The sequence below is a fragment of the Thunnus albacares genome, chromosome 4 (genome assembly GCF_914725855.1).
Source record: "Thunnus albacares chromosome 4, fThuAlb1.1, whole genome shotgun sequence".
In the NCBI taxonomy this organism is placed as follows: Eukaryota; Metazoa; Chordata; class Actinopteri; order Scombriformes; family Scombridae; genus Thunnus; species Thunnus albacares.
In genome coordinates this window covers 32,946,068-32,965,865 of record NC_058109.1, presented here as the reverse complement: position 1 = coordinate 32,965,865, position 19,798 = coordinate 32,946,068, and the positions used below count along the sequence as shown (strand labels likewise).

At 39.8% G+C, this 19,798-nt stretch overlaps 1 long non-coding RNA gene across 1 annotated transcript; it reads right to left on the bottom strand.

The window, feature by feature from the left end:
- Window positions 1–8,468: 8,468 nt before the first annotated feature.
- Window positions 8,469–19,401, bottom strand: LOC122980975. Its single transcript, XR_006403133.1, has 2 exons — window positions 19,013–19,401; window positions 8,469–8,881 (listed from the first exon to the last, which is right to left on the bottom strand). It is a non-coding gene; the product is annotated as an uncharacterized LOC122980975 (long non-coding RNA).
- Window positions 19,402–19,798: the final 397 nt, after the last annotated feature.

The following is a 19,798-nucleotide window of genomic DNA, read 5'->3' as shown; positions in this document are numbered from 1 at the left end:
TGTTGAAGGGACTCGGCTGGCGGCTACATTAAAGCTCCATTTGTAGCCTGAGCGGGTTTAGAGGATAGCACTAGCTGTGGGTGAGGGACTAATGAAAAGGTCTTTTCATGTTCACATGTGATTCAGCTATTTTAAACCAAGAAAGTACAAGTTTAACTAACTTCTGAAATGTATTGATTTTCATTGCCTAAGTTCAACTGCATTTTAGATTTATCCTTCATCTTGGCAAAAAAAACCTTTTATACAGACTGCTATTGTATGTCATGTCATTTAAACGTTCCCTGATGGGTGGGAGGTGAATTCACCCCTGCTGCCTTTCTCCACCCACAACCCATTTTGGTGCCCTAATGATTTCCTCCATTGCAATAGTGAATGCTAGAGGAGAGATGTGCACCCTGCCATGATACCAATTTCCAGGTGCTGCCATGCTGTGGTGAATTACATAGCTGTGAAGCATATCTGTATGTTTTGGAAATAGACTTTAACTAGATTTTTACTGTGAGGAAATCGATTGTGGGCCACTGGATTGTGTGGTAACTGAGCCAAATGTGTTTTCCAGGTCCAGATATTAAATCCGGATCTCGTGCCGCTGTTGAATTTTGAATTTGAAGGCTGGTGTTTCCTGCTTTTTCGATATTCTGTCAATTAGTTTCGAACGGATTTGTCATCAAGAAACAATTTCCTAAACTTATTAAGGATTTGTTCTATGTGCTGCCTGCATTGAGGTATGGGGTTGTTTGCGTCTCTCATACTTCTTTCATGAGCTTCCATAAAATCTCAAACATCTGGTGTATGTGTGTACCTGACAGAGGACTCCACTATGCCCTGAGGCTGACAATGCTCTCAAAAGGTTTTTTTGTTTTTGCTTCCATCCATTTTTGTTCATTGGTTCTCTGGCACGTTTTACAGAAGGCATATGTCTCTGTGCTTTCACTGTCAGTGCATCTTTTCTTAATGATTTTCTGCTTTGTTGTTTGCAAAGTACCATTTGTCCTTGGTGAAGAGTAATTTGACAAATGTAAAGGGATGCTTGTAAAAATTCTTGCTTATAGGCTATCATTTTTCATTTCTACCCGTGGTTCTCTGTCCTCTGCAGAACAATAATTCAGAAGTTTCTGCTACCTTCATCCTTTGTCTGACCTGGGGTTATGTCTAAACTTATTTACTGTTTTTTTCTAAAGTTGCTACTGAAAAGTAACTGTCTTGCACTAACCCTTAAAACGTCTGTACTACTGTGAATCTAAATACAGTCCTCATATCTTACCAGTAAAAGGTCATTTATCAGTTCCTTTCAAAATGAGCCATATGTTTGTTACAAAAATGAATCATATTAAGATTTTCTGACTTGTTGTTTGCCAGGTTTGGGCAACAAAAACTACTTGGTAAAGGTTATTGAAGGTTAAAGATTGTGGTCGTGATTACGGTTAGATAGGGATAATCGGGTTAATCAGTGAATGGGTTAGGGTTAGGCTTGATCCTAAGAGGCTGATTGTGAGGATGCCTGATGAGTGTCAACCCTCTTCCAGGGGAGCTACATTTGTTTGTGTTACTTCCATTTTAAGATGTACTGGACAAACAAAACCTCACAAAAAAAAAATCATCAGTATCACCAGACAAGAACAATGGGTGTTGGACAATTCCATAAAACCTCAGATTACATTTGGTGACCCAAATCCAGAATGTTCAGGTGATATTTGCACTGAGAAAAAAACTTTCTTTTTGCTTTACTCACATCAGAAAATGTTCTAGTGTGGGTAGTCAAAGCTGAAAGCACTGTGATTTGCTTTAAAGTAATTTTAAATCATCCAAATATCTACCATAGCGAATAATTTCCCCCAGATTCAGTGATCAGGAGTAATTTTTCTTAAACGAGAAAAATCTCTGCCAGTTGGGTAATTAGGTAATTCTCATGCTTCCTTCACGTAATGCTTTCATGGTGGGAAAATTGATTTTTGTGCACAGAGCTCCTATTTGCATTTAAACACAGCCTACTAATTTCACAAGCAGGCTCAATGGTGGTAGTTCAGAACATCTCAGTGCAAAACTCTCAAGTTTCATGTCTGCCCCATATAGTGAGCCATATAGGCTCCAAACGGATGTGCCTATATGTCTGACATTCCATTGTTCCATCACACTGTCTGCTGGTGAAAGGTGGGCGGGGAATTGGGAGAACTCAGACAGGAGGTGAGATGAGATCTATAAGCTGCATGTGCACGTTGACTGTTTACTTTCTTCCTCTGGTCTCACACTGTCTATTGTTTGAATGGCAATATACTCAATTTGGTCCACTTTACTTATGTTTCACACAGACATACACACAGACGCCACTCCCACCCACACACCGTCGCTGGCACACACACATACAGATGAGGCCGAGTCTCCTTTCCCTGCCTGCTCTCAAAGCCCTTGGCGTTGCTTGTTTACCCTTCACTGTGACAGCTGTGTGTGTGTGTGTGTGTGCGTGTGTGTGTGTGTTCGTGTGTGTGTGTGTCGATCTGAGATATTGCGTGTCAAGTGCTCTCCAGGGCTAAACTATCATTTCTGAGTGTTATCACACCATCCTACTTCCCAGGGGCTGGCTGTCTTTCTCTCTGTCTCTCTCTCTCTCTCTCTATAAGACACAGTCTCTGTCTCGCTCACACACACACATACACACACACACACAGGAGGAGCTCCAGACAGTGTTAGCCCAGTGAGGCGTGCAGTCAGAGAGGAGAGAAGAGACTGGAGTATCTTGACCAGTTGGTGAGCACACACACACTTTTTCAGACTGGAAAATCAGTCATGCAATGGTCCCATTCAGACATGCAGCACTGCAAGACCTTTCTGACCCGCAACTACCACGCACAGTACAAGGATCAACTGTCAGACCACTGAAGTCTATGGACCACTAATGTATATTACTCACTGCAGACATAAATAGGATGAAATTAAGTTGCACTACTGTTCAGCAAAGAGTTCAACTCAACAGAGTTTTGAGGGCCAGTACTAACACTGATATCTCTTGAATTCCACATTGTAAAATGTCTTGTTTTTTTGTTCGTTTTTACATCTTTACCCCTTCTTTTTCCCTCACTGTATATTACAATTTCCAATTTGACCAATTTCCGACACTATAGTCCTTGTCATTGCTAACTTCCTGTGTTGACATGCTGACAGGCAGTACACACTGGCGTGAGTAGTGCGTCAAAATCCCCACAACAGTTGTTTTCTATGTAATCCTGCACACCAGCAGCGTCTTGACACGTGTCATAATGGGTTGGCATGTGTCATCACAATCAAATCACCACAATATGCCAATGGACTATTTCCCAGTGTTGATGTGCGTCAACTCAAGCAGTAATTTAATAACAACTTAATCACATTTGCTCCCCAGATAGGTACATCCTACTGTACCATAAAGCTAGTTCTTATGTCTGTATAACGCATTTTGTTGTGTCAAGTGACAAAATGTCAAATGAGCCGAAGCTTGTGATGGCCCAGAGTGTACATTGCACTTGAGGGTGTGGACAGATTCATCCCCCATGGAGTCGCCAGCTACCTCTTATTCACCTCTCTGTAAAGATTTTCACAAGTCGTGTTTCAGGCCAGTCCCTCAACAGCTTCCCACCAGATGTGTTTACTAGAGCGCCTGCCAAGTTGAGAATCAAACCCATTTTTGCTATGTTGTTGAGGGTGAGCGTCTTTTTTTCTGTGCTTCATGCAAAATTTAGCTTACAATCAAGAATGGATACATTGTTATGGCGTAGCAATGGAGCATACTCATATAATATCTGTATCTACATGCCAGAACTATGGAGATGGCACATAGAGACTGCAAGATCTTAAGCTTGGATGACTTGTGTTTTTCAGATGCTGGTGGAAATTGTTGAAGTTGAAGATAGACAGTCAGCAATAATTTGATCACAGCAATTAGTGCTCTTCATCAAAAAGTGAATGAAATAATGTAAATATGATTACTTTTATGAAGAGATGTGTTTTCAGCAGATAGCTAGACAAGGCAAACCTTCCTACTGTCACTCCATATCATAAAGTAAATGAAAGAATGTAAACACAGTTAACTATGTAATTAAAAGGCCAACCTAAATCCAGTCTGACCCTTCAGTTTCTGTGCTTTTCAGTGAAGAAAGGAATCAATGGCTCTCAGGAGCCTTCTGGCCTTACCATCTGTTAGAATATCACTACATGGGATGATGGCATGGACATTGCCAGTGTTTATCAACCAGTTAACAGCGAGTATGAAGTCCATGCCAACAGGCAAAGAGGAGAAAAAGCATTAGTGATTAACACAACGTTATCAGCACAACAGTTTGCCTATTGTTCCGTGGTGAGAAGGCCTAATCCTGCTCTTAGCAGTCTGGAGGAGAGATGGAGGCTTTTGTGTTTTTCTATCCTGTCGGGTTTCTGGGCTTGATGAGTTTGCCCTTTACATGTCTGGAACTTTTCCTTTCACTGACAGTGGCTCATCTGTGGCATGCAGGTTTGGAGTGATGCAAACACACTCGTATGAACCCAGACACCCATATGAATTCACCGTCTCAACAGATAAAGCTGCGGTGAATGTGGATTCCCTTCAGAAAGATAGTATAGTGTGTTGCAGAAAACAACAAGGCATTCTGCTCAGCTCTGGACTGCTGCTGAGAAGCACAGATGCCACTGTTTGTCCAAGGGCTGTGCATGTATGTGTGTGTTTGTTTGCAACTGCTCAGGAGTGCAGCAGATGCCTCTGTTTGAGATGTCCTTGAAATGTGTCCCTGACCGCCAATTAGCGCTGCCTTATTTGCCCACCTCAATGCCGCCCCAATTAGCATCAAACCAATACCTGTTACGACCTGCCATGAACCGCTATGAGCCGCCGCCACAGCTCTGCTCTGCCACTTAGGCATCAGGACCCCAGGTCATCACTGTTAAATGGCTGTCACCAGGCATTTAATTATACTGCTGCTACACCTAATGGAATGGTTGCTGCTCTTATTCGTAGAAATAAAGTGCTGCTGTTTAAATTTTTTGTTGATTTCATCACAAGATTAAGGAAACTATGGATGGGTCTCTTTCCATTAATTTGTTAGTTCATCCATCCCAAAGTGTCTTACACTGCACTGATCAGATTGTGTGGAAACTCTTCTCTTTTCATTGTACTCACACTTTCATTACTGGACAGTAACATGTCAATCTCTTCTTACACGTGTAAGTAGGGGTGTAAAGATTAACAAGTACATATCTGAAAACCAGTGATCAGAGATACCACTATGTATGAAATTTCTCAAAAAACATTTTTTTTCCTAGTAACTCTCTCTCTCTATGCTCTTATGCCCCTAACATTAGTGTGTGTGTGTGTTTATGTGTGAGGATTTAAATCTCTTTATACTAGGGGTGTGCCTGAATACAAAGACGTTATTTAGCAAAGCACAAAAAGTGGGTTTTTTTATGAATATTTGTGTCATACAAATATTTTAGCATTTGATCCCATGCTGCCGTGGTCCTGCGTGACACCCATGCCTGCTATTATTATTATTATTAATCATATTTCTATTATTACTATCAGTGTTATTGTTATTATTGTTGTTATTGTGCTTCTCTGTGTCTCTCTCTCCCCTCTCCCCCTCCCTCTTTCTCTCTCAACCCAACCGGTCAAGCCAGATGGCCGCCCACCTAGAGTCCGGTTCTGCTTGAGGTTTCTTCCCATTAAAGGGGAGTTTTTCCCTGCCGCTGTTGCCAAGTGCTGCTCATGGGGGAATGTTGGGTCTCTAAAATAAAGAGTACAGTCTAGACCTGCTCTATGTGAAAAGTGTTAAGTTCCTCCATTCATCCTTCTCTGTATAGGGGAATATATTTCATTCATGAACATTCCCCCTTCATTCTATGCTGGTCAAAAGCATGCCCCAGTCACGGAATGAGTCATTTACACACACACACCACACCCCACACTAGCATTGGAATGCATGTATTTTTAATTGATGAATAAATGAAAAGCAGAGGAAGTAGAGGAGAAAGTTGTAGTAGAGGAAGATGAGTGTAGAAAGATGTGATCCTCCATGTGTCAGGGTGGGTCCATGTGTGTGTGCGTATGTATATGCTTTAATCACTCATTAACCCTGCCCATACATCATGTCATGATGTCGTTTTTAGGGGCAGACAGACACACTCACAGACACACACACATATCTGGGCCTGTGCTTGCGTGCAGCACTCTTTAACCCAACATCAACCCAGATTAAAGTGGCTTCCATGTCGTGTCTGAAGGCAGAAGCACTACACACAGTCTTACACACTCACACACACACTCACACACTGACACAGTCAGTCAAAAATGTTGGTGCACATAGTGAATTTTAAGCTGGAGAAACTAAATGAGAGAACATCTTGTGGAAGAATGCTGTTCAGACTACTGACCTTTTGTTAAAGCCGCTACCTGTAGAATTTATCTGAGATGATAGCATCTTTTGAATTATTCTGATGCCATATGTCTGTGTTTGTAGAGAAATGAGACAATCTCGAGAATAACTGGTGTCTGTCTATTTGCTGCTTTTAGCCCATACACCTCATTGGCCCCTTGTTACATGTGTGGTGAGAGGTTGTACCAGCCTGCACAGCTGTCTGCCACAGTCTCTGTTTTGATTCTATCTTTGGGGGAATTTTAGGGAGATTTAAATTGATTCTTTATTTTTGTTTATTTTAAAGTTGAATTTATGATGTAGTTTTAGTGTGGAGTTTCATTCATCATCAGTGAATTGGTAATTTGACAAAATAATCTTAATACAAAGTATACTTACCAGTTTTTTAGAAAGCTTTTACCAATTCTCATGGTCTTCATCAGCGGATGTAGCATGTAACTGCAATTGTATAATAACAGGTGGTTGCATATGGGATGGACGCTCTCCTTGATCTTTTTCCAGCTGTCCACTGAATCCTGATCATTGACTTTTGACCCCGTCTCAGTTGACATTCTGACTAGTTTTGGTGGTGTTCTGATGTTCACAGGCAGCTGATGATTTCTGTTTCTGGTGTTCATTCAGTCTCTTGTCCAGGGTCTTTGCTATGTCAGGTTTCACCATTCAACCACCTGTTATCACATGATCAAAGTGCCAGACTTAATGAACATAATGAAAACTGTACTATTTCCATGACAATGATGATGGAGACTGTGAGATGTGGTAGAAAGCACCAGGAGAAACTACTCAGTGGATACTGAACTAAAAAAAAAAAAAAAGAAAGTCAAATATGGTTTTCATTTCCTGAAAATGACTAGTTTTTATATTGGGGGAGCAGCAAATAAAAAAGTTACCAGAACGTTGAGTAAGCAGAGACTAACCTGGATATTAAACCAAATATTTAATATCCGTGTTAGTCTCTGGCTGCTGTGGTTCAGGAGGTAGAGTGGGTTGTCCACTAATTGGAAGATCAGTGGTTTGATCCCCGGCTCCTCCAGTCCGCATGTCAAAATGTCTTTGGGCAAGATACTGAACTCCAAATTGCTCCCGAGAGCTGTGTCATCAGTGTGCGTGTGTGTGTGTGTGTGTGTGTGTGTGTGTGTGAGAATCAGCATTAGAAACTCCTCCTGATGAGCAGGTTGGCACCTTGCATGGTAGCCTCTTCCATCAGCATATGAATGTGTATGTGGTGAATAGGTGAATGTAGCTTGTAGTAACTAAAAGAAAAAAGAATTGAAGACAAACCAAATTCAACAAAACCAAACAGCTTATAATCAGTCAGTCCAGGTGAGCTGAATCTCAACCTGAGATTCCGGCCAGGCTCCTGCAGGGAGAGTTTGGGGAATCCTGTCCAGAAAGGATCGTCACAGTGATAAGCAATTTACAATGATGTAAGAAAGCAGCATTTTAGACATAATAATGACCAAAACCAACATGAAATTATTACTAACAAGTACTGTGTGTGAATCCAAAGCCTAATTATTCCAATGTGTAATAGAGTTTCATTATTGTCCAAAAACTATTAAAAACACATCAATGAGCCACACTCTGTTTCTTCATTACCACGGAGACACACGCTGTAATTTATTTTGACTGTTGCTAAAATACTCACTAGAACACAAAATGTAGATTAATCCACTGCTGAAAATAGTCCCCAACAAATGCACTATTTCCTCGTTTGAGTAACATTTTCTCAAAACTACAGGGACCAGCTGTTTAGGGGAATTACCCTAGCCCTTTGTAAAATTAAACTATATATTTAAGGCCTATTATTAAAAGATACATCTTCAGAAGGAACTAATGGGCTGAGGGCTGAGTGCCAGGGTAGGGAAGTCACAAAGAGAGATGGACTAATGCATTATTGGTTTCGGTCTTTTCATGGGATTTGTTGTCAATAAGAAAAAGAATAACCCAAGGCTGATTCTTTAATAGTGAAGTCAGTTGTAGTTGACAGAAAGGCATGGCACATACAGGTAAGTCAGTGTATGTCACAGCTCAGGTAAACACTGGACTCAAATATAAATCTCAGACAACGTGTAAAAGTTCAAACAATACCTTTATTAAAAAGACAGAACGGGGAGGGGGGGGGGGGGGGGGGGGGCACCAAGTCAGCAGGTAGGCATAGATCAGCAACAGGCAGCCAGTAGAACCAGGCAAACAAGGCAAAGTGAGTGGGCAAAAAGCAAAGTCCAAAAACAGGCAGGAGGTCAAACAGGCAGGCAGGCAGGCAGGCAGGGAGCAAAAAGGGGACAAAGGCTGGAAAGCTGTATGGCTGGAACAGCACAACAGACAGTCTGGCAGAGGGCAAGTGGAAATGAACTGGTATAAATGCAGGGGAGCTAATGAGGGAATGGGGAACAGGTGTGCCGATGGGTGTGGGGGAATCAGGTGACTGGGAAGGCAGGAAGGGAGCGCTGGAGTTACTGCAGGGCAGGTGGGAGAGGCAGCATCTGAAATAAGACAGTTTGAGAAAATGGCAAAGGCAGACAGAGAATGAATGACTGTGACAGTGCAGGCTAGTCTAGAGTGAACCGTCTGTGTCCATTTCTGCTTGACCTCAGGCCACTGCATGAGGTTTTGTACAAGGCAAAGCAGATGTTTAAGTCATAGAGTACAAGCAGGCCGCTGGCAATCAGCAGTTTCATTACTGAATAACCAGTACTGGCCTTTAAAACCTCATGTTGGTTCAACTCTAGTGTTGAGCTGTGTTGTTCGAGGAAGGCAGAAATCCTGCTGATGTTGGTCATTTTTATTTTGGGAGTGATTAGTCCCTCCATTTGCATATTGGTAGCGCCTGATCTCCCTGGCACTCGTTCATTCATCCATATGCAATACATCTAAAGAGGAATAATTTTCCCTCTCTAGCTTCAGGCTGTTAGAAAAAAAAGCACAACACCTCAAGAATGGTGTGCTGCTTGTGTTTAATGTATGAATTATATGCATGAAGCCTTTTTCTTTTTTTTTTTTTTACAGTTGATTTGAATTCCAAATTAAGTCTAGGATATGAAAGGAATGGGTCAACAAGGTCTGTGCTTTAAAAAAAGAAAGGCTTTAAAGTGGTTCTTATTGATCTCTTGGGGTTCAGTGGGTAAGAAAAGGTTAAAAAACACACATGAACAAACAGATCATGTGATCAACAGATGACTTGATAGCCTGGTACAGTTCATTTGCCTGATGAATGGGACAAAGTAGGACCTAAGTTTGAAAAGTATCTGTACAAAAACACTTTGGGTTTCTCATGCTGTCTATCCAAATACCTTTTCATATTCTGTTGAGTCACTGCAGAAACTTCTATTTTCTGTCCTCTAAAGCTGCTTCCTCTTCTAATGATGACATTAATCCAGCTCCACCATTGATCTTGTGTCTATCACACTGGATATGTGACTGCAGCCTGATCCTTTTCCATAATGTAATACAGCAGAGCTGAATATGCACAGCATCTTATCTTTTGGGAATTTAAACAGTTTCTGTAAAACAAGAACAATGCCCTGCAGCAACACTTCCCTTAAAGAAGCAGATTTGCAGCAAAACATTGAATCTTCACCAATCAATGGACAATATTGTGCTACGGACAACACCGTATGATTCAGATTAAGGTAAATGTAACAAAAGGGTGAGAGGTGAGGTCATCCTTAAAGGAGCAATCTGTAATATTTTAGTGGCTCTTTGCACAGAGCCATCATTTGTTTGCTAGGTTTGCTAATCAATGCCACCAGGCACGTGTACAAATAGACCCCTGGTGGTGCTCAAGCACCTGCCCTGGATAAGTGCCCTTTTTGCCTTTTTTTCTATTTGTTTTTCTAATTTCATACTTTAGTTTTTCAATTTGGCCCATGGCATCAATTCTCAATTAAAAGCCCGACAACTGCATGTGACTTTTAATTCTGTAAAACTGAACAAGCCCCTGCCCCTTCCTCTTCCTCTTCCACTTCCCTGTCACAGCCACCACAGGTAACGCACGCAGATCGAGTTCCCTGTGGAGCAACGTGATCCACGTCTCCCTGACCTGCATTCATTGGTGACTGCCAGGTAATGATAGTGTTTGGCCTAAGCCCTGGCACTGTTTGTCACTGTTGTGAAATTAAATCACTATTAAAGCGGCTCAATACAGCCAGCCAACTTAGGCAATAGCCCACCATTAAGCTTAACAACAAGCTAGTCTAGCGTAAAATAGCTTCGCCAATGAAAACAAGTGAACTCCGATAGATTTGTTAGTTCCTTTGTCAGGCAACTGAAACAAATACATATGCATTACATGGTTAATAGTCTATACAATCATAATTGGATATCAGAAACGTTAGCTGACTTGTCACTCATCACAAGAAAATGTGCAAATACATGATTCGCCCACTGTTTACAAGCTCATACTGATTAGCAAAAGCTTTAAGATGTAGACTAGTAAATTATCGATTCTTACTCCTGTGACACAGAATTTACTGGTAGTTGTAGGCAAGGCAACTGGTTGTCATTTCAGTACAACAGTCAATACAAATACACTCATACGTGTAATTGCCACGGGGGACCGGAGGACACGTCCCCCCCCAGTGTTCAAGCTCATGAAAATACACTGTCAGTTACCTTTCTGTGTTTAATTACATTTGGTTGGGTGGAGGCAGCGTTGATTGTACTAGTACCTAGTAGTGTACCACAAAAGAAACAAAAGAAGAAGATACTCCGTGTGCGCATGTGTGTATATGTGCGCATACACAAAAGAGGCAGACAGAAAGCAAACTGATAAGATGCGAGTTTGAGGTGAGCACCAAGACAGTGTATCACTCAAACAACACTTGCATAAAAATATTGTTGGCAGCATGTTGTGTGTTGTATTGAAGTTCATTATTTCAGAGTTTGTCAGGGATGAGGCAAAAAAGTTTGTAGAACTCGGCTAGCTGCCAACCTTCATATCACCAGCTGTTGTCCTGAGGTCTCTGTCTCTAAACACACTAATATTGCTTCTACCAGTGTTGCAGTGTTCATGTGTATGTATGCTCAGTATATATTAGTTAGCAAGTAAAGGGTCAAACTGTTTATTTCCCTAACAGGCAGGTGTGATAATGTTAGTTTTATGCGTATGGTTCCTCTATCAGTGCTTGACTTGCAGTCAGAACAACTCAGCAACTATGAGGGAGTTTCTAGGGAAAAGGATTGGCCAGATATAAAGCATTTCTTTATGAAACAGCCTAAAAGACAAGTGAGTTCCACAAACTGTCAGCATTGTTTGGGATGATTTCATTATCACATAGCATTGGCAGATAGGGAAAGAATGTCTTTGCAGTTAAAGGCAATTAAAGAACTACATGCTAGTGGTTAATTTACACTGATTCTTTTCATTCTCTGTGTTTGCCCTACTCATCCCAATTACAAAACTGAAATGGAACAGCATTGTACAGGAAAGTCCACTTTCTTTATCTCACTATTATTCATCTGCTGCTGTAATTCATTTAGGAGAGTCAGCATGTAGTCACAGGACACAGCAGGGAGGAAAGAGAACCAAGTCACTTTTCTTGACCCTACCTGTATTTTACTTGTGTTTTTTGAGTTTTTATTCTCTGTACTGCACGTCAATAAAGGATTGACACTGTAGAGAGCTGCTACCTGCCTCTCATTCCACACTGCTTGTCAATAATTTACAATATTTTTTGCACAATATATATGAATGGTGAGATTAAAGATTGAGAAAAAAGGTTGTATAGCGAACATATGAGTTCAGATTCAAAATCAGCAACTGTGAGAGAAATCTGAGCCTCAAAATTTCCTACAATATCTGTGACACTGAAATCACACATGCTGATATATTCAAGTTAAAAGCATGATTTTGAACTTGCTTTAACAACTAAAAGTCTGTAATTTCAGTGTCACACACAGTGTGGGATCTTTGAGAGCTTTACAGTTTTCCACTTTGAATCTTTATTCAGATGTACAAAAGCTGATATCTCACCCACAGATATCACCACAGGCTTTTAACTTATTCCCCAACATCATTTCACAGCATCTGTCAGGACAATTTTTGAAGTGCTGCTAATACACAACCATGGAAGCAAATAATTGCAATAATAATTGGATTTATATCAGCAATTGAATATCACATTTTGAAATTTTATCACTACTGAATACTTTAATGTTGTTAAATACCACAGAATTTATTGCACTGAAATGTTTGACTTTGAAAGCCACCTTTCTGAATTTATGTGGTCTGAATTTCACTTTGTGAAATCTCATTTGCAACTTTATTTCCAGTATATATTTTAGGGTTCTCGAATTCAGACAGAAAATTCACCTCCTTAATATTCAAAAGTTATATTCAAGTTGCTCGATTAGCTCAAATCAGATTGAAACATTCAAATCAGGTCAAAAACTGTGAAACTGGCTGCTCAAATACAACTGATGAGATTCAAATGCTAAAATTCAGATCTGAGGGATGGATGGCACGTGAATGTGAATCTGAATTTAAGAACCTTAAAATAAATATATACTGGAAATAACGTTTTTGGAATTGTACATCCTGAAAGTGACTATTGAGAATTTCAAAAAGTGAAAATTCAGAAAGATGGTTTTCAAAGTCAAATATTTCAGTGAAATAAATTCTGTGGTATTTATATTTCAACATCAAGTATTCAGTAGTGATTAAATGTCAAAATGTGGTATTCAGTTGCTGATATATTTCCAATTATTATGGCAATCATTTGCTTCCATATGCATTATCCTCACACACACACACACACACACACACACACACACACACACAATTATTCTCTCACTCGCTCCCCCCAAAGTCTGAGTGAGGATTTTGCTCTTGAATACACTCATGCAAATGTTTAATACTCAACAGACAGAATTATCAGTCCACACAGAGATGATGGTCTTTAGCATTCACTATTTCTACATTTATCACAGGAACAGGCAACAACAAAGACAACACCACACTGTGCATGTTTTAGTGGTCTATAAAACAAATAACCGATTCAACAAATCTTTTTAAAATTGAAAAAGGTTGTTCTCTGAATAAATAAAATAATAAACCAACCAATCTATTCTCCAACCTACAAATGGGCCTGTGTTCAACAATTAGGCTTAGTGTGGCTCTGTGTACTGAGGTGATTTTGATTAAAAAAATATTTGTGGGTTGTGTAGCAGCAAACATGTTTACTGTTACTTTTGTAGTTTCCCACGATTATCACAAGAAATGACCATCTCGTGTGCAATATTTGATTGATTATCACTATAAATGTTCCCAAAACAGATTACTTGTCATGATTTACTTTTGTGTGTTAAGTGCTTTTTTTCATTTTTTCCCCCAAAATATCTTCTCAAAATCTGTCATTTTAAAAATGTTTTAACAATATAAACAATGTGAACAGAATGATAATACATCCAGCACTCTATAAACTCTCAGCCCTTGTGTGAAAATGTCAATCAATGTGAGAGTGAAAGAAGATGACTTCAATCTAACGGATCAACAACCAACCCAAACCACTGCTGGATAACAGTGTTTCATGCTTTAATACTGCACTTCACACTATAATAACCATTTACAGGAAGGAGGCTATTTTCTTTTATTCCCCTTAAATCACCCAAGTATATACAAGTTTATCGATGTACTGTATCGCATGCCCACGCTCTGCATGCGAGTGTGTGTGTGTGAGTGTGTGTGTGTAATACACTGCTCCACTTGGCGTGCTCCCTCTCCTTTACTCTCCTCTCAGATAGCAGCAGGGGTGCTGTCACGCTGTGAACACAAACCATTGGCAAGATCTGTGGTTAAACTGGGACATTCCACACACTGCCACGCTAGACTAACACGCGACACACACACACACACACACACACACACACACACACACACACACACACACACACTCACGCTACATAGACATGCAGATACACATTCAAACATTCATACACCTGCAAACTTGCATGCAAGCTTTAACACATGACATTTAAAGTGCTGACACAGGCACACTCCTTCACTCTGCATCAAATCATTTCTGGCTGTTAAATTTATTGTATAAAGTTAGTCTGTCTACCTGTGTCATAAAGTCTGTGAATCCTTTTATTTTTATTCATATTTAATATGTATGTGTCTGTGATACATTGTGTGTATTTTTATATTGTGTGTGTGTGTGTGTCTGTACTGCTTTGTGTTTTCTGGTTTCAGTGCTCGCACGCATGAAAAATCTTTTATCAGTAGCGGCAACATGTCCTGCCTTTATTTAAGCCTTTTATTGGATTCCAGCTCTTCACTGCCTCCGTCTCCTCCTGTCTGCGCTCAGCCGAACGCCTTGTGTTGTCAGACACATGTTTACATCACACACGGCTACCCAAATTAATCTTACATCTCCTCTCACATTTCTTTTTTTTTTTTTTTAAATTACTATAAAATTAAAACAATTGTGAAAATCAAACAATTTTAAAATTAGTGTGAAATAAAAAAAAATAAATCAATTTTTCAATCTTTCATAATCTAAAGTAGAACTATGGGAGGAAGAAAAGAAACTGAGATTAACCTCTACTGACTATTTAATGCTGAAATTTAAATACCACTTAAATTCCACAAACATAAAACACAAAGAGCTTGTTAAGTCTCTCATAGACTGGACGTTCAAGTCTGTATTTTAGTGTTTTAATATTTTGACTTGACTTGATTTATTTTATATTAATTTTACACAGCTTGAATATATTGGAGACTTGAATTTGTGAAACCTAACAAAATAAATCATTTTTTTAAATGGCACAATAATAGTTAATATAAAACATAAAACATACATTCAGATGCAGTCTAGTCAGTGGCATTAATTTTCAGAATTAAGTATTGAGTAGTGATTAAATGTTGAAATTATATATTCAGTGCATGTAAGATTCAAATCCTCATTGCATTCCTTTGATGCCATAGAAAGAACCTGCGGAAAAGACTCCAGAACTCAACATGCATAAATACATTTTCAAAAAATGAATCCAAAAGAGAAGTGAGCCTGTGCAAACCTCAAACCTGAAGACAAGAAATTGATAAAAGTCCAATGAACCATTACGCCTTACAGCCGAGGATGTTGAGATGAAAGACGTTTTATAAACAGCTCCTCAGTCTGACCAAACCACTTTCAAACTGGTCAGTCAGAAGCAGTCGAACCGACATTATTCTATTAAAGAGAACTATTCTTCTGATTTAATTTTTAATAAATTTCACCTTCAAGTGAGCATAAAAACTTTTATGATATTGTGGATATTAAATACACAAGTCTTGAGGAAATAGAAGGAAACCCAGTGTCTGATTGTGCTGCGACTCCACTACATTACAAATCAGCTTGTTTTCCTCTGTCCTGGTGCTAAATATGAAACGTGCCAGTCAGTTCAGTTCCGACCTAGAAATCCTCATAAACTCATCTTGGTATTCATTAGCCTCGTGCATTGTTGCGGAGATCTGGCATTTTGCATATGCATTCATTTCTCCTTCTCTGAACTCTCCCTCTATCCTCTCCTCACCCTTCCTGTTTTTTCCCCCCACTCGAAAGAGTTAGTTTAGTCAGGGCGACATGCCTTTGGCACCGCTTGAAAATCAGGTTTCCCATTAAGCCCTGGAAAGTTGAATCTGGGGGCAGGATTGGGTGTGTGTGTGTGTGTGTGTATGTGTGTGGTGGCAGACTTTGTATTCTGGAGGTTCTTGGCAGGGAGAACCAGTTTAGTGCCAGTAGCCTTTGAGCTGCTGTGTAACATACTGCTGCTGTCAAACATGAACTACTCACATCTAGTAGAATTCAATGTATAATGTGGGACTAAACATGCCGTCTTTGCCGTCTTTGTCTTTGTATGACCACTTTTGGCAAAAATGGCTGAAAAAGTGTATCATCTGGAACATAAAAGTGATCGCTCGAATATTAGAATGCAGACTCCTTTCATATTATATTCATCATGTGTTATCTGTAGCTGTAATAATGCTGAATAGACATCATTTAGAAGGTAAATTCAGGCAAAGTAGCTCTTTATCTTCACACAGGAGGTGTGGGTGTTCAGATTTAACATTTCACCCTCTAGCAGTTCGAACCGATAAATGCTGTTATCAGTTGCTCCACGTCCAGGTTTTTAAATCTCTGCCGAGTTAAAATGACTGCAAGCGCTGGCAGTAGTAGATGATGCATTGTGAAATGACAGACAAGAGCGAGTCGTCCTCTCAATCCATCTCCCAGCTTTTCATTGCAATATTACGTCCCGGTTTATTGCATCGATTTTTGTTGCAGCTTAATCTTTCTGCCAGGTTGTGCCAAGCCTTCATGTTTTTGAGGTGTTCTTTGCTCCTTGTGTGCTTTCTACAATCCTCAAAGCAATCCCCTGTAACCTTTCCCCAAAATGCAAAAGAAAGGTTACATCATTGCAACTCTTTGGGCGTTAATATACCTCCCATCTCGATACAGTGCCACTGTTTGCCGGACAGTTTGACTGTTCTTTTAGCAAAACAACTTTGAAAGTCACCTCTTGTCTTTTTTTCTTTTTTTTTCCTCTCTTATTTTCCTTCCGTTGGCTTTGGGCATCTGAACTTCTCATCACACTAAGCGTGCTGTCAAGTTGGATTAGTCCATGAAGTTAAACTTGTGGGTATTTTTTTTTATTACAGGAAAGGCACTCTAGGCTTACATCTGACAAATAAACCTTGCTGAGTTGCAAGTTCAAAGTTTATCCATTTATTTTCCGCAGGGCCGTTTCGCCCCTCGATTATTTCTCCTGAGTCTAAAGTTTTTCTGCTGCAGCTTAACGATACACGTGTGGCATCATCAATGGCAAGGCAACAGAGAAAGAAGGCCAAGGAAAGAGTGGGGTGACTGGAAGGTCGGCTCCTGCCTTTGCCTTGACTGGGGGACTTTTCTATGAGGAGGGAAGAGAGAATAAGCAGGAAAAAAAAAAACCTCAAAAACAACAACAACAAGGGAGCAGTTGTTAAACAAAATTAAGGAGATCTTGTGAATTTGCAGGGCCCATGGCACTGTTTGAGTTAGTGCTGGGAAAGTTATGCAATTAAATGCTTCAAGTTTTTGAGCTTTTTGGGGTTTTGGGGTCATATGCTTGGCAAACGCTGTACAATTCATTAATCTTGTATGTTGTGTGAACTCATACTACATGTTTTAATCACTCTCTCTGCATGGACAGTTTGGCATTCTATTTGATTAGCTTCACGTAAACATAAAATCCCTGACTGGTTCTATCTGTTGCCAACTGCAATAAAAGTTACCCTTTAAACTGAAAGTATGAACAAGACTAAAGCCTGATTTATACTTCTGCTTTAGGGGGAGATGCTCTGCCTGAAACAACTTTGTGCAAAGACTCTGAAGCAATGCCATGGACTACACTGTATCTGACTGGCTTCTCCTTTTAGTTGTAACTACATGTCGGAGCTACGGTGGATACAGAAATACCATGTAGAAACAACAACTGTGATTGGCTCTGATGCTGGTAGAGACTGATCAGAGTGAATACAACATGAAGTATGTTGAGAAAAGGCTCAGTTATCTTCCCCTTTTCAGCAACTGACATCTAGCAGAGCCAACCCAGAGGGCTGTACTACGAAGCAAGTTCAACATATCCAGAGATAAGTGGTATCACGACGGTAGTTATGAACTTTCTTTGTTAGCCCAGGCTTTCTGCTTCAGGCTCTGTGCGCGTCCCCATGAAAGGGGGCATTTAACGCGTCATGTGACTATTTTTCCGCACAATATTGACAGATTGCGTGCCACCTGCTTCAGTCAGGAGGATCAGGTCATTATAACGGAGAGCTATGAAGAATATAAATACATTATCACAGCAAAAAGCAACACTGTTGCTGCAAATAAGGTGAGAGAGGAATGCTGGCAGAAATTGCTGATTGTGTAAATTTATTAATTAAAAAACTAATTCATAATTAGTTAAAATACTTATTATACTTATATTTTACCACTCAATGCTCTCTCTGCACCTCCCACATCCAGAGTAGCTCTTAAACTTTAAACTTGATGCAGCAGATTTAAACATTATACTCAGGAAGTGCACTCAGGTCTGACTCTGTCCCATAATGAAGAATAAGTGGAAATCACTTTAGGTTTTGGCCAAATCAAAGTGAAATTAATATTATAGATTTGATATTATCTGTGATAAATACCAATAGACAAATAAATTAAATTTTTTTTTTTGTTCAAAGTATTTCTTCATTAGTTTTTTTTGTCTTTATTAGTTTTTTTTAAAAAAAAAATTGAAATACAGTTTGATATATTGTAACAAAATCCCATCCCCTAAGTAACCCTAACCTATAGCACCATTACACCACTACAAATTTACAATATGACATATCAAATCAATGGTAAGTATGATAAAAGACTAGATTAGATCAATTTTCTAATCGGTGTTCTAATAGCTGCAGTACCAGCAGTGTTAAACAGACTTGGCAGAAAATCAGGTAGTTAGTTAAAGGGCGGGGCTTTTTATTGCTGATTTAAGTTGAAACAGGGAACATAACTTGCTGCGGACAGGTTAAGTTTGCAGCATAAGTTACCATGGTGATGTAGCCAGGTTAAAAGAGAGCCACCTGCGTGACATTGAAAACCCTGGCTTTAGGCTCAACTTACCTCACTAACCCACTAATTTCGCTTTGTAGTACACCCCTCAGGTCAGTAACTGGAAGGGAGTCCAAAACAGGCAACCAAGTCCAGAGGGCAAGGCAGGCAGGTCAAAACCACAGGTGGCAGGTAAGCAGGCAGAAAACACAGAAAGAGGAAAAAAAGTGTTCAACATAACATAATTGATGATCTGGCAGGAAACGGTGTGTAAGCAACTGGGACTGAGATAATGAGTAGCAGGCGAAGATAATTGAGGAGTGGCAACAGGTGAGCAGGTGGGTGTGAGAACCAGGCAAGAAAGTCTGGTGGACAGGTGGAAAATGGCAAAACCACGGGAAGAGAGAGTGTGGCAGGGATGGAGGCAGAATGGACAATATAAAAAATATATACAGGGCTGAGGGAGGAATTGTTACTAGTATAAATCCAGTTTAAAAGTCTACAACCATGCTAGCGGCTCTGTGAGGTTGTATCTAGGCACAGCAGTTCTCATAGTGATAATGTTAATATACTGATGTTTAGCAGATAATGTATTGTTCACCAATTTAGTTCAGTGTGTTAGCATGCTAACGTTTGCTAATTAGCACTAAATACAAAGTACAGCTGAGGCTGATGGGAATGTCATTAGTTCTGTAAATATTTAGTCACAAACCAAAGTATAAGTAAAGTAAACCAAGCACAAGTAAAGTAAAATTTTAACCCAATGATGGCGCTAGATAAAAAGTATGGCCAAAGTTATTACAATTTGTCCTGAGCACAACATGAATGTCCTCGGGGCACCATGGATATCCACAAAAT